Genomic DNA, 15,963 nt, shown 5'->3' with positions numbered 1-15,963 from the left:
CTTCGAGCGAATAACGTCACAGTGTGCGACCTGCCGCCGGCTCTCACTCAGCTATCACTGCGCCAGTCTTGGTTCAGTCCGGAGCACTTCTTCACCGTCGAGGAGGGCCGGCCATATCCATGCGACCTCCAGCTGCTAGACCTCGCCGACTGCGGATTCGCGTCTGCCATCGGGCTCGCCATGCTTCAGCCGTACCCGTCGCTGCGTGCCCTTGGCTTCGAAGGCTGCTTCCTGTTTAACGACCAAATCCTGACCGACATACTGCCCGTGATCGCCAACCTCGTTGTCCTGGACATTGAGCGCACGTACATTAGGGACGCGGGTGCCGCCATGGCGCTCCTGCACGGTCAGAGCCTGCGTGTATTGTTCTTGGGACGCACGGCAGTCAGGGGAAAAGCATTCAAATCGTTCTACAGGGAAACGGATGGAAGCCAAAAGCTCTGTCTGACGCACCTATGCCTGAGGAACACGCTTGTGGGCGAGAAGAGCCTTTACAGACTGCTAAGCCTGGCTCCCCGGTTGCAATGGCTCGCTGTGAGCAGCCCACACATGACGGAGCAAGTTGCGGAGCGCGTGCGAAATGCCGTGCCCAGCTCTTGCCGCTACTTGGAGGTCTTACCAAGCTCCGAGCAGACGAGGCCCCTCTGCCAGCACTTCACCTGTGATTTCATTCGGAACTTCAAGCTAGGGGCCTCGCGAGAAAACTGCTGAAGGGTCCTTTTTTTTCTATTGTTAATATGACCTCATTTCTCACCTTCAAGGAAAGTCCGTGTGTTGAGTCTTTCTTCACATCATTCTGCTATTAACAATTCAATGCAATTTGCGATACGGACGACTGGGTAGCCAAACCTTTGCCTTTTAGAATTCTCGACGTAATGGTGGGTCAAGGGGAATACTTCTTCGAGTGAACATATGGCTTGAATGATAAAAAAAAAACTGATTTGCATCTTCTCGGACCAAAGCAGTTCTTATATATAAGCTGGAACACAGCAGAAATGCAATGTTCGATGTGTGGCCTTCGTTTTTTCTGCAAACCGAAATGAATGGTTTACGCGACAACATTTTTTCATGTCGTTGGCTTGGCCTTGGGTCTCTTTGTACTCTTGAACATTTCCTCCGACAGAACCTATTGTCCTAACGTTGGTTGAGCCCCCTGAGGCTCCTCCTCCCTTGTTCACTTTTATAGCCGGAGACAGTCAATTGAGATGCGCTTGAGAGCCACCCTCTGAGAGCCACCCTCTGAATTCTTCCCGTTGTAGACACCTTCGGGCCTCCGCCTCCTTTCGCCTAAAAGTGGAAAAGGGGATGTCTCGCTCCACTTTGACCCCGGCCGAACGTGGCAGGGAGGCAGTCATTTTTGCTGCGTCATCGTTATTCATTTAGTTTTTCGGTTATTCCTTCGGCGGCCGCCTTCCCGCCTTTCCCTCCTATGCCCTACGGAAGGAGAGCGGGATTTCCCACTTTCCGCTTTGCCAAGCGCGGCAGACGGAGCACACAAGCGTACGATAATTTGTTGCAAATGGTTTTACGTCCGAGAGCCCCTTACTCTAAAAAGATCTCCGCAGTGGAGGGCTACGGATAATTTCGACCGCCTGCAGTTCTCGTCGAATGCCTTAACCACTAAGCCACTGCGGCGGCCTTCTGTTCATGATGGTACAACGGAAAACAACGGATCGAAAAAATAAACACTGAGAATACAGACACTCCCATACATCATCGACCGCAATTAAACACCCAAAACACACCCTGAAAATTAAAACAGTAGTTTCCATTTCTGCCCGTATCGGATTTCAGATGTATGACATGCCGTGCTCAGCGCCGCTGAAACGCTGTCGCTCTCTAGAGAACGTGTTCGTAGTTCAATTCCCATATTCCTCGATGGTCCGAAAAATAACGCGGTAAACGTTTTTCACTATGTTCTTAACGGCAGGTTGGTGTCCCCACCACCGTCTTTGTAACTTGGCTTGTGCTCTCAGTCGCGTCGCCGTAGGTTGTAGCGTAGGACTCCGGTATGGTGCTGGTCTTGGATCCGCAGCCTTTCAAGCTGTCAGGCTTTGTTCTGGGATGTCGAAGGGAGGCATTGGCGTCAAGCCTCTCTCCTCCCGTCACCTTTCGGAGCTTTACATTGAGCGTGCTGGCTGCCTCCATGCCGTGGACGAGCGAAAAAGGTGTCATCTGGGTTGTCTTCTCCACTGCGGCTTTGTAGCTGAGGGGAGTGCACGACCTTCCGGGTAGTATATTCTCAGTCGGCATGTCGTGCAAGTCGGCGATGTCCGCTCAAGCGCTCAGTGGAGCATTTGTGGGTGGAGGACTGTCGGTTCTTTTCGTTTCGTTTTATGACCTTGAAGAGCCCTTTCGCGGTATTACATAAGGGGTGGGTTACATACAATAGGTGAGATTACAATATTTGAATATGAGCAGGAACACTCGTCACAAACGTCGATGGGCAGAAAATGGCAGCAATGACGGTCCTCCACAGCTGGTCAGATTGTAGCGCTGGATGACTTGCGTCATCTCTGCCGTAAACGCTGTTTCGCTGTTCGTAATTAGCACTTCGGGAGGAGGGAGGTCATGTCACTGCAGGCTACGTTCCACGAAACAGTGTCGATGTTTCTGCTGCTCTGCAGTTTCGGCTGTGCTTTTGCTTTGGCGCCCTAGGCGAGGTAGGCAGCCGCCGCATATACACTTTTGTTTTCGAAAGACTCGTAAGAGGTCGAGGAGTTCCATGCCGATCTGCTGAAATGGTTGGTTGGTTATGGGATTAACATGAGAATTCCTGCTGGCTTAGTAGGTAGTATTAGTCGCTGAAAACCTCAACAGGTATTTTACGTAACGTGCGGCATCGGTTGATAGCGGTGTCCTGTAGTACTTGAGTTGAAAGTACTACTCGCAGATAAACAAGGATTACCTAGCAGTCGGGTCGTCATCCGAGACCTGCGTATTTTCTCCTCAAAGGCATTTGAGAACGACGATAACGTACGTGGTGTTTGCGAGGCAAAAGTTCTTAACGAGAATCCTCTTTTCTTTTTCCTCTTTTACTCCCATCTTCCTCCCTTTTCTTACGGTGCGGTCCAGTTGCCCACCCGAGGTGTGAGACAGATACTGCGCTGTCTTCGTTTCCTCAATAACCAATTATTATTATTATTATTCTTAACGAGAATGTCTTTCTTTGCGAGCTATAGAAATTTGCTCCTGCACGTATCGGGCGGTGAGGCTGTTTTCCCTTCCTGATAGTGGACAATATTAAGCTGATGGTCATAGCGCTGCAAAATTGCTAGCTCTTAATGGTCCCATGAAGGCGAATTCATCTTTATTATTTGGGGGTGATGGTGGTGCAAAACATTTATTTAACATATGTACAAGAGAGGTCCTGCTTGGACCGGGACTGAAGGGCTCGGCGCATGCAATCACTTGGAGGGATCCCTAGTACGGGACCCCTGTGGCCTCCGCGATGGTGGTGGTGAGAACATTTATTTGGTGAAATGGAGTTTGGGAGCCACAGAGTGGCCCCGCTACATGGTCGGCGTCCCTAGTCCTTGAGAGCGCATGACAAGACCCGGTCTCTCGCCCGTTTCACCGGAGCTCTTTGGGACTCAAGCGATGAGCAGTTGAGCAGGGCAGTCTCTCGTGCCTCTCGGAAAGAGATAGGGGAAGGAGGGAGGTGGGGATTCTGAGTACATGCCCACACCATGTGGAAGATATCACAGGTTTCCCCAGAGTGCGGGCATCGCCCATCCGTGTTAGGATCGTAATATTTTATGATTGCCGGACAGAGTAGGGTACCTGTCTGCAGGCGCCTTAAGGGTCGCTCCTCCTTCTTACTCAGCCGCTTTGCAGGGGCCGGGAAAAGGCGGTTGTTGTCGTTATAATGCGTTATTATTTCCCTGAATCGCAGCGGCGGCTGGTTAGTCCCTGAGCCAGAGGAGCTGGGATGATGAAACCGGTGAGTAAGCGCTCGGGCAGCCGCGTCAGCGGCCTCATTCCCTCGTTAGCCCTGGTGGCCAGGAGCCCAAATCATTCTTTTTGGTGTTGGATCAGTGGCACTCCGTCTTAGAATACAAGCAGCTAAGGGGGAGATCTCCCCTGCCAAGTAATGATCACATGCTTTTCGGGAGTCCGTGATGATGATTCTCGAATGGACGTTGGCGGCAGCAAGCGCTATCGCTACTTCCTCGGCTCGCATTCAATTTGGGGCTCGAAATGAGAGTCCATCAACGTGCATTTCCTGGTGAACGACAGCGGCGGTGTAAAATCCAGTGGGCGATGACCCTGCTACGTCTACATAATATACACCGGGTCGGGAGCCGTATTGTCTCTCTAGAGCCCGAGTCCACGCTTGTCTGCTGTTTTCGTGCATGTCGGTGTCCATGTTACGGGGGAGCGGGGAGACCCAGAGTATATGGCGCCATAGTACTGGGAACGCTCCGCTTCCTTTGGAGTGCAGTCGTGTTTGATGTGTACATGGTTTAGCGGGCGGCGCCCAGGGGCCATCTGCGTGAGGCGCGTGTATTTGGTTCACGAGGTGGGTCTCCCGCAGCTCCTGGTAGGAGTTTAGCACCCCCAATGCCTTGAGTTTGGCATTATATGTAGCCACTGGGAGATCCATGGCTCGCTTGGTTGCCTTGCCGATGATGGCGTCTATTGGCGCCTCGTCTTGCTTAGTAGAGCGGAGATATTGCACGGCGTAGAGGATCCGGCTAGCAACGCAGGCATAGACGAGCCGAAGCGTGTCCCTGCCCCGCAGGCCGCCCCGCTCGTTGGAAACGCGGCGGATAATGCGCCCCACCTGTTCGCCTACTATCTTGAGCTTCACAGTAGTGGAGTCCGGTATGAGTGTGTGGTGAATGAGATGGCGCAGAATACGGAGGTGCTCCACCTCTCTAATAGGGCCTCCTGACAGAGAGATGTGTATTGCTGTCATATCCTTTGGGTTCGCTCTGATATGCAGAAGCTCTGATTTCACTGGAGCACATTGGAGCCCACAGTCAATAGCATACGCATTGACTACGGAAGCGACCTGCTAAAGGCGGTCCTCCATGTCCCCAAGGCTCCCATCGGTGGTCCTGATTGTAATGTCATCTGCATATAACGCGTGTTGGATGCCTTCCGCCCGGGCCATTTGGCTTGGGAACCGCATCATAGCTATGTTGAACTGGAGCGGTGATAACACCGCACCCTGAGGGGTACCCCGTGTTCCCATCATGTAAGGGCCGTATTCCTCACCCTCAATCCGAAGAAAGGCCTGGCGATTAGTCAAGAAATCTCTTACATAAGCGTAGGCCCTAGCCCCACAATCGGTAGAACATAATTTGGCAAGGATGCTACCGTGTTTAACATTGTGGAAAATCCCTTTCAGAGAAAGGACGAGGATGGCTTTGCCATTGTGTTGCATAGTTGTGGGTTGTATTACATCCCTGTGCAGCTGGAGGAGGACGTCCTCTGCAGACATGTGGGGGCGAAACCCGAACATGGTGACTGCAAAGAAGCCCTTACTCTCCAGGTATGCAGAGAGGCGATCCCGTACCATCGTCTCCATAAGGTTGCCCGCACACGAGGTCAGTGATATGGAACTCAGGTTGTCTGTATTCACGGCCTTACCTGTTTTTGAGATGAACGTCACAAGTGACATTTTCCACTGGGGAGGGAGTAGACGCCCGCCCCAGATCTGGTTGATGTATTCTAATAAATGAAAGTAGGCTGAGTCCGGTAGGTTCTCCAACAGGTTCACTGTTATGTGGCCCCGTCCAGGCGCCATACCCCGGCGCATTTCTGCGGAGGCCGCCTTATTGTCGTGCAACTCAAAAGGGGCATCGAGTGTTTCATTAGGCCTGCCAGAGTACATGTACTCAGGCCCAGGCGGGTCCTCCGTACGACAGAAATATCTGTCGCACAGAGTGTCCACAAGTTGTGCCGTTGTACCTTGGAACCCTTGCAGAGTCCGCCGGAGCTGCTTTTGCGTCTCCCATCTCGTTTGGGAGGGGTCGATTAGACTGCGAAAGAGACGCCACGTCCCCTTCGAGCTCATCTGATTTGCTGGGGCGTCGCAGCGTGCTATCCAATTTGAGTATGAGAGTTCGGCAGCATACGCTGCAGCCTGCTCTGTGAAACTGGCTATGAGGGCGCGTAGTTTGCGATTACTTTTCAGCTTTTTCAACCGTTTAGTTCAGCTCCGGCGCGCCTCCCACAAATGCAAGAGGTGGGTGTCCACTGCGGGGATCTCTTCGGTGGTTGGTAGTGTTGTGACGTATTGTTTCTGAATATTGTGTATGTGGTTGGCCCAGTCCGCGTAGCCGCCGGAAAATAAGACGTGAGGGATAGTGTGATTTCGGAATTTGTGCCAGTCGGTCAGCTTGGCCTGACCTCATTTTTTGCGCGCTGCCTTTGCCAAGAGTGTAATCAGGAGAAAGAAGTGATCGCTGCGTAGAGAATCCCCTAAGTTCTCCCAGGCAGCCTCTCTAGCATTTCTGACGAGAGAAAGGTCAGGACACGTGTCGTGGGTTACCGGATTCCCCACTCGGGCGGGATATGCCCGGTCCGTGAGCAACGTGAGGCTGAGGGTAGAGATGAGCTCCGCCAGCTTACGTCCCCTTGCCTTTTCGAAGTGGTATCCCCAATGAAGGCTGGGAGCATTGAAGTCTCCAACGATCACTAAGGCTTTATGGCTGCCATTCTGATCGCGCGAAGGAAGATTTCACTGAAAGTTACGCGCGGCTTATGCGGAGGGCAGTATATGTTCAGGATATGTATTGACGGGTGGCGGCGTCTGCGCGGCAGTACCCGGACCATTGTTCTCGAGCATGTTGTGTTAGCGAAACTCACAAGTCACATGGCGGACAACAATCTTTACCCGCATAGCATGGTGGGATTCCGCCCCCATCTATACGCACAGGACGCCATGCTGCAAATCACTCACAACCCTTTTGATCCGCTTCTTCCAGGTCACACCAAGGCAGTCTTAGCTTTCGATCTTTCCAAAGCTTTTGATCGCATTGAACATCAGGCGATCATGACTGCCCTATCCCCATTGAATGTGGGTGTGCGCACGTATGCCTACATTCAAGCATTACTCACTGACCGCACAGCTGAGATACACTTCGGCGCTTTGTCTTCCCCCTCCTACACGCTTCAGAGTATCGGCACCCTTCAAGGGTCTGTCCTTTCCCCCTTTCTCTTTAACATTACCCTCATCCCCCTCGCTCGAAAATTGGCAACTATTCCCCATCTGAAGCACACTTTATGCCGACGATATCACCCTGTGGGCCACCCACCGCAGTGACGGAGACATATAGAACAGCTTACAGGAAGCAGCCACACTCACCCAAAATTATGCACGGACCATCGGACTGTCTTGCTCCCCAGAGAAGTCCGAACTGCTCCTCATCCGTCCTAAGAACCACCGCTGTCCCCAGTCCCCCATTGTTGAATTGAATGGTGACCCGGTACCTAAAGTTGGCACCCTCCGTGTATTGGGTCTGCACATCCAGAACGATGGCAAAAACACCACCACGCTCAAGAATCTCAAGCAGGTTGTAGGCGCGATATCGCACCTCATTCGAAGGGTTTCCGGACATCACAGAGGCATGAAGACCCGCGACCTATGTCGCCTCATTCACGCCGTTGTCCTCAGCCGTGTGCTGTACACTACCCCATACTTACAACTATCCAAACATGACATAAATGCTTTGGATGGTTTGATTCGCAAGGCATTCAAGGTAGCACTTGATCTTCCCCTCAACACACCCACAGACAGATTACCAGGTCTGGGCCTCCACAACACGATCGGGGAACTGGTGGAGGCCCACCGACAGCCCCAATACATCAGGCTCACACAAACCTCCACAGGTCGGTATATCCAGGACTCCCTCGGAATCAGAATACCGGCCACGACCCAACCCTCCTCCCCATCCCACGACCCCTTCTTGCTCTGAATGCTCTGAATGAAGCTGTCCAAGCTGAGGCCTGACGCTGTTCTTAAGGTACTCGATAGGCTCTTACAATGCTCAACCCAGCCCAAGCATGTTCTTGGGCATAAACAAAGTTGCCGTGCAGTATCAGACGCCTGCACAGCAGAAGACGTTTCGGGTAAGTTGTGCCCGAACTACCCGGCCATATATGACGCGTCTAAAGCGGGTAATAACGGAGAGCCGCGATGTCAACCCATATCACGTATGTACGTGCTGCTATACGCGGAAACAGCCCCGCCAGTGAAGGCAGAAAGTCAAGCCACTAACTGCTGCTACGTTTCGTCGTCTTTTTGTGCTCTCCGTTGCATATGGGAACAACCTCTTCATTCAGAACAACACATTAACTTTTTTCTTTCATGCACATACATCGCCGAAGACGACGGGTAAGTTGCGAAACTAACTTTAAAAAATTTGTAAAGATCACGGTACAGTGCTACTTTGAGTATCTAAGCACGGCTCAATTCAGAACGGCGTTATTGTTGTGTTGAAATTAGAAGCCCCATCGTAAAGAAACGGAAGCGACTTGGTGAGCGTTGTGTAAACTTGCCATGGTTGGCGGTTAGAAAAAAAGACAGAGAGAAATCTTCCTTAGGCACCTTTAAAGGAGAATGGACATACCGGAAGGTAGGTGCCTTGAGGAAAGCTAAAAAAAAATCAGTTTAAAAATGTATGGTGACTAAGAAAAAATATTTATAAGAGTAATATAAGAAAATAAGAATAGACGATGGAAAATGTCAAGGAAACAACAAATGCAAGCACAAATCCTAGTGCTAAGGCATCGCCATCACATACCGATATTTAAACACCCCACGTAATATTTATTCGCTCGATATTTGGCAGTTTGCGGCGCCATGACGTCGCAATGCGGGTCTTAAAATTCCGGTACCCTGTTATCTAAGTTGCAAAGCTATGCCCGCCGAAATGCATAGTTTATAAGCTCAAACGACGAAGATGTGAATGCACCGTCTGCTGAGTCAGTATCACGACCAAAATTGAATGGACTGTTTTTGCGAAAAGCGAACGCCATTGTTCCGCCCATAGTAACAACCAGCACGACGTTTGGACACGTTCGTCGGTTGCAGTCGCACAAGCTTGGCTATACATTGAGCCCTGTATTAAAATTCCACGAAACCTAGTGTTCCACTTACCGCATTAAACGGAACACACTGTTAAACTTCCACTCTTATCCGCTAAAGCCCGGTGAGCTACTCCAGCGCAACACAAATCCAATAAGTGCCGTCTGCTAACGCGGCCTCTGACTAATCCGCTAATGCGTTGCTGTCATGTGCACATTGTAGGCTATTGAGCACTTCGGGCGTTTAAGCAAAGTTTCAGTCTCCCACTGTGCATGGAAAGTCTCCACGCAACAGCGAGACGACCGCAGGCGAAGAGCCAGCAATTAAAACAAACAAAATAATAGCGCGGGCGCGGAAGCCAGTTTTTTGGTACGACCTCAACATACGCTGCAGGCGCGGCCAACCGCTAGCAGCTGTCAGATCGGCGGTGGCATGCCTGGTGGACATTTTGTTGTCTCCAGTCTAAATGTTGGCGGAGTTCCATGCCCCTTTTATTTCGGAGGACACTACCATAAACCACAATATCGAATTTCTTTAAAAGATAGAGCAGTACGGTTATTTTAATGAACTGCGTCTTAATAGCAATTCTCTTTGACATGAAAGTGAAAAGTGAAAAGTAAGGAGCAGTAAAGAGGCTGCTAACGAGTAAAGAAATTTGATTTGGTTTAATTTCCGAGGTTTAACGTCCCAAAGCGAATCAGGCTATCATAGACGCCGTAGTGAAGGGCTTCAGAAGGGCTTCAGGGGTTCTTTAGGGTGTACTGACATCGCACAGTACACGGGCGACGTCGGTGCACGTTAAAGAACCCCAGGTGGTCGAAATTTCTGGAGCGCTTCTATACGGTGTCTCCCGTACCATGCGGATCGTGAGCGCTCATCGTATCATGAGGGAATCTGTGAACAATGATTATGGAGCCATTCGGTACGGCTACTCAGAAACGATTTCGCTCTCTTATTCCTTTATCGCTCAGCGCTGACTTTGCAGATATTACTATATTTTCCGTTCCGCCTAGGAATACAACATGTTCCACTGGATATATACCAATTTCATTGCAGTGGCTCAGCCAATTAGATCTTTAATTTTCATGCTCTTAAAGCGCAGTTTTCAACAACCGTAACAAAAGAACCTCCGTGGTCCCTGCTTCCTAGTATTAAAGCCTATTATTTTTGTAGTAGTAGCAACCGATTCGTTGCCTTGACATTCACTAGAAACTTAATGGTTGATTGTCGGGATTTGGACCTTGCAATACATACGGAAGCATGCCCTTGCTATTTTTTATCCCTGAATACAAACAAGTTCTCGAGCACATGCGCTTCCGATAACTTTTCTGCGGCCTCTATGCAGCAGGATTCATATTCCTTGGCTTCCATTTAATTTGTTTCATTATTATCACCCAAAAGTATTTCGCAAAAAAGCCGCTCAACAAAGAATCACGTTTGTCCTAAATAAACACAATAGTCTACTTTCGGACACATTTCCGAAGTGTCCTGACAGTGATTAAAGTAAAGCAACACGAGTTGTTCTTCACATATGAAAAATAGAACAAAAGCAGACTCTATCAGTTTCTAGACGTCAAAATATGGTAAGAAATGGTCATGTTATCTGACTAAACTTGAATGTCTTTAAAAGAAAGATATTCTATAAATGGACAGCAATTAAATATTTTCGTAATGAGGCTTTTCAGTCAAGATCTCCTTCCACACGAAGCGCTCATCACTCCTCCAATCCGTAAAAATTAGTCTGGCAAAAATTGCAGACCTATTATCGGTAAGAATACAAAGCAGCAAAGTGCTAATGAATATAAGCATTCTTCACCTATCTTCCTACTACAATTTAACGGCACAAGTAGCGCCTACCACCGGAATGCGAGAGGGTAGCGCCCAAAATTTCTGCCTAGCTTTCACGAATCCGGATATCTATGCGCGTTTGCGACAGGCGCTTACACAAGCACAAGGAATGCAAAAGCCAACGCCATTGCAGCCTGCTTTTGTAAGGTGTTTTTGCCAGGTCGAGAAATCAGTTATTCCGGGCATTCGGGCGAACGCATCCACCAGGGAGCAGACTGGCTGGGCGGCGTTAGCTTACCGATGAAGCACCCGCATTTGTGCGAGGAACCTGTTTACGGCTCATAAACCGTCAGCACGTGCTGAAAACCTATTCCCGTTGGCGCAAATGTGGTTCGGAATGGCGCATCGAGTCCCTCGCTAATAACGCGTGCATAATGATACAGCCATGCCACCCACGTGCACTGCAGTGGTTCTATAATAGAGAACGTGTTTTTCGTTGGATACACGTGAAGTTTCCTCGCTCTAGATATATCGCGTGGGTAAGACATGCACAAATAAGGAGCAACCTTGACCCTTTGTTATGGCCTCTTCACGTCCGCTTATGATCCTCCTAATACACAGAGCAGGAGGTGACAAAATATTTATTTTGATTGCTTGAGGGGGAATGGTGCGTAAAATAAATCCAAAAAAGTTTTTTAGGTTTTGGAGGAATGAAATTCCCGTATTCTTTTAGAGCATCGAAAAACGGCTCTCTGTTATGAGCACTGCAAGGTTTTTAAAAGCGGTGGAACTGCACGAATCCTTCGGTGAAATTGGGAACGATTGCAGCCAGATGTATTCACGTACCTCATTTTTGGTTTCAAAATTACAAAGGTCTTTAAAAATGCTGCCGTTTGAGGAAGTAGATACAACGTACTAAAAAATTGTTCGTTTCTTTGCAGCTCAGTACTGCTCGCATTGAGGCTGATATTCAAGCTCTGTCAGCATCAGTAGTTCTGCTTGTTCGCGATTCAGTTTTATGAGTTTACGCGAGCTGGCAGCTGCTTTCCACTTTCCCGATTTATTTAGAAGAACTCGATGCCTTGCTTTATTGCCAATCCGCGTAAAAGGCGCATGCTTCTATAAAATCAAATTTTTTCTTGTCTATCTGCCTCGCAGTCGGCAATCATTTTAAACTAGAGAGGAGAGTTTTCCCCCCTCCGGACAAAAGCCTGACTGAAGAAAAAGAGGATACGTGGCGTCGTCTACAGACGAGATCGATACGCACCCCATCACTCCTCGCGCACATTTATCCAGATCTTTACAACCCAAATTGTAAACACTGTGGCCAGCGAGCCACCTATGATCACATCCTGTGGTACTGCAAAATGCAGCCACCTCCGGGTGATCTAGTTACTGCTACTTCTCTCGAGCGGTGGGAGACCATGCTGGCTAGCTCTAACCCCAGAACGCAAGTTTTGGCGGTGGAGTGGGCTGACAAAGTCGTCGAGGGCTGCGTACTTTCGACCACTTAACGCGACCTCTTGCCAAGCTCTTTCCGGTGAATAAAATTTGGTACAATAAATTGCAGTCGGCAACTCAACAACATGGGTAAACCCCGGATAATAAGGGCTAAAATTCGGGGCAATACCGAGGCCCGAAGCGAAGAAACACACACGACCTTGAAAAGAGCGGCGTCTCCAGGCAGTCATAAAAGCGAACATTCGAGTTCCTGCAACCGGCGGGTCTCGGGAGTGTGAATGGAGCAAACTTAACATAGAATTTCTGAATACAGAGTATTTGCGTATTTAAGGAACTGTCCAAAGTAACCAATAGTTCACCTCATGTTTTTTCGCTGATGTTGCCTGCCTGGCACATGCACAGAAATAGCGAGACTGCCTTCGGTCGAAGAAAATATCTATTTGCCATAAATTTTGCTTGGTATGCAGCACACCGAACCGTCAGTTTAAAAAAAAATAGATTCAAATAACGAAAGAAAGAAAATCATACCGCACTACCTCAGACGTACACCCATTTTACCGGAAACGACTGCTAACAGTTTCATTGTTTTTCAGATCAAGCAGTTCTTTGGCAATGTTTCCTTCTTGGAAGCATGAAAAGTATCACAGGCAATTTAACACGGTTAGGCCAGATGCGAGCTAGCTGCACTGCTGAGCCGGAGTACCCGGTTTCAAATCCCACTGCGGCGGCCACGTTTTGATGGAGGCGAATTGCAAAAGGCATCCATGTTTTGTGCGATGTTAGTGGACGTTAAAGATCCCCAGGTGGTCTAAATTATTCCGGAGCCCTCCACTACGACACCTCTTTCTTCCTTTCTTCTTTCACTCCTTTATCCATTCCCTTACGGCGCGACTCGGGTGTTTACCGAGACATGTGTGACAGTCACTCCGTCATTTCCTTTCATCAAAACGAATTTTCATTGTTCATTTATAGAACTTTAGCTTTCCCTTCGGTTTCGGGTCGAGGCTCATTTTTCAGGTTGAAGCAGGCGTCAGACGAAGATGGGCGAAACCGTAGAATGAGGGAGGGGGGGGGGGGGCTTCGTGCTAGCGGATTAAAATTGGTGGAGGCCCTTAAGCTGCGCCTTAAGTGTAGGCCACGACAGCGTTAATGGGTTAATGCCTAATGTTTATGTAAGCGCATTAGCCCATTAACGTAATTATCGCGGATGACTTCGTTCTTGTCTTTACATTCATAGACCGCAGCGAGTCCAAATACCGCTCCTATCGCAGTGGTGTAGCTCTTAAGCGATGCGCCACTGCCCTGCGATTGCGCGTGCTACCACCGGTGAGACTTGTGAGACCTTGGTTGTTCTTCCTGAGCAAATTATCGCGACTAATCATTATGCGCGACCTCCCACGTTGGGCAGCCTCCTCACTATCGAGTGGGAAGATTGTGATGATGTCAGAGGATCATGCCGCCTCTGCGGTCAACCTGTCGCCTACGGGGACCACGTACTTTCAGGAGGGACACCGGGGCTAGTTTCCCTACAACGCCGCAGGCGCCGGTCAAATTTCGATGGAGGCGAAATCTAGATGCTCGTGTACTCTGGTATGTTAGTTCCCATTAAAGAACCACAGGTGGCCTAAATTTCATGAGCCCTTCACTACGGTGTCCCTCATAGCCCGAGTCTCTTTCGGACGTTTAACTGAATACAGCATAAACGAAAGATCCCGGAAGGCGCACACAACGACCTCACACGGTAAGCTCCTGAGTGGAAGATGGAGTGCTAAGGCATTAAAAGAAAAACAGAATAAATCAAGTTATAATGCTTCTGATTGACAACGAAAGCTGTAAACTCATTTGTTTTTATATATAGCCCTAGTCTACTACGCAATCTGCAACGTCAGGCGTGAGGCCGAATTATTTTTGATATTAGTTTTCAATGAATAATCAAATTAAAATAATTCAAGATCCACCGGCTACGAGTTGCAGGTGATAAATAAATTTTGAATAATATATTTCCTTCAATTCAATTTAGTTTCCACCTGGCAACCATGACAGGTAGATGTGGGCAGAGGGATATCTCCTCTGCATGTTAGGAAGAGCAGTGGGTGAGGAAGTGTTAGACGAAAGAGAGAGCGAGACTCGGAAACGACCGATGGCGTAGCGGCTTGTGAAGTTACGGCAAAAGCAGAAGACGTGGAAGGAGACTGCCACGGGAAAAAGACTGAGGGAGGTTACCATTCAATGCGGAGGTACCGACATGGGCGGTGGAATGAGCTGCCTGACGGTGTTGCCTCAGCAAAATTGAGGGCTATATTGCTAAACCGAAGCTATAACAGCAATTGCAAATTTTTTCGCTAAGCTAGTAGGCCGGGCTGTAGAAGTTTCTATTTTAACTTTGTTGTCGCAGTATAAATGTACTTTGTAATCTTCATACAAATTGTCAGTTTGCTGGAAACCTGTTCAGTTCACTGAGAACACAAGAAAGTATATTAGGAAGAAACCAATGCACTGGTCGCTAAGTTCTCATATTTTCGCTGGGACTCCTCTGGAAACGGTGCACAGATTGCATTTAGAATATGTACGGGATATTATCAATATTTGTGTTCTATTTTTTCTACTGGTGCACTAATATAAAAACGACGATATACGTCTCTCGCTCAGCATGCAAAGACACGTAATGAAGGTTTGGGCTTTTATTATTTTGCTGATGGGTGCCGCCGCGGTGGCTCAGTGTTTATGGTGCTCGGCTGCTGACACGAAAGACGCGGGTTCGATCCCGGCCGCGGAGGTTGAGTTTCTTTGGAGGAGAAATTCTAGAGGCCCGTGTACTGTACGATGTCAGTGCACGTTAAAGAACCCCAGGTGGTCGAAATTTCCGGAGCCCTCCACTACGGCGTCTCTCATAGCCTGAGTCGCTTTGGGACGTTAAACCCCATGAACCAAACCAAACCTTTTTGTAGCCGGCCACAGGAATGCCGCCTAGCAGCCAAGACGTTAGTTTTCCGGCCAGGCAATATCTGAACCACGCCGTTAGGGAGAAATCTTTCAGGATGCTCGCATACAATGAAATATTAACTGAACGAGGCCGACACAAATGCAAGCAAACCACAGCAGCCATTCCACATTGTTCAGGAAACAGGAAATGCATAACTAAAGTGTTCAGTTTTATTTATTTACACACAAACAAGGAGGTCTGTTCTAATTATTCTCACACAAATGAGGCGATCTGAAATTCAGAAATAGCACTGTAACGTTACAATTGAACATATCTGATTCACTTGCGGAGTCAGGAATTTTTTATGCTTGTTTGCAATGGGCGAATTAGTTTCAAATGAAGATGGTGGTTCTACAGGAAAACGGGCTTAAGTGAGGAGCCCTGTGCCCTCATCCCCCTCCCACCCCAAAAAAAAACAAAACACCAGAAACAAAACATCCTGCATACACATCTCTTGGGAGGCCTGTCTACGCTTCGCTCATTCTGTTACTGATTCTTCTTTCACCGAAAAATAAGTCTGTAACCAACACAAGTGCAATAAGCGTTTGCGCATGGTTAAGCAAAATAAGAAGTCAGGAAATAAAATCATTGCAACGCTTCGGTTGTGCATTGAATTGCTTTCTGTTGTAGCTTTTTCATTTCACCAACTGAGCCCCACGCAGAATGGCGGAAAGTATCTCCATTAAACGGC

At 48.7% G+C, this 15,963-nt stretch overlaps 1 pseudogene; it reads right to left on the bottom strand.

Moving 5' to 3' along the window:
- Positions 1-3,529: 3,529 nt before the first annotated feature.
- Positions 3,530-15,963, bottom strand: part of LOC149328879 (uncharacterized) — a 115,643-nt pseudogene continuing 103,209 nt past the window's right edge.

The sequence above is a fragment of the Amblyomma mixtum genome, chromosome 9 (genome assembly GCF_055824585.1).
Source record: "Amblyomma mixtum isolate Tamu chromosome 9, ASM5582458v1, whole genome shotgun sequence".
Taxonomy (NCBI): Eukaryota; Metazoa; Arthropoda; class Arachnida; order Ixodida; family Ixodidae; genus Amblyomma; species Amblyomma mixtum.
Note: the sequence above shows the minus strand (reverse complement) of the source record. Positions and strands in the feature narration are given on the sequence as shown.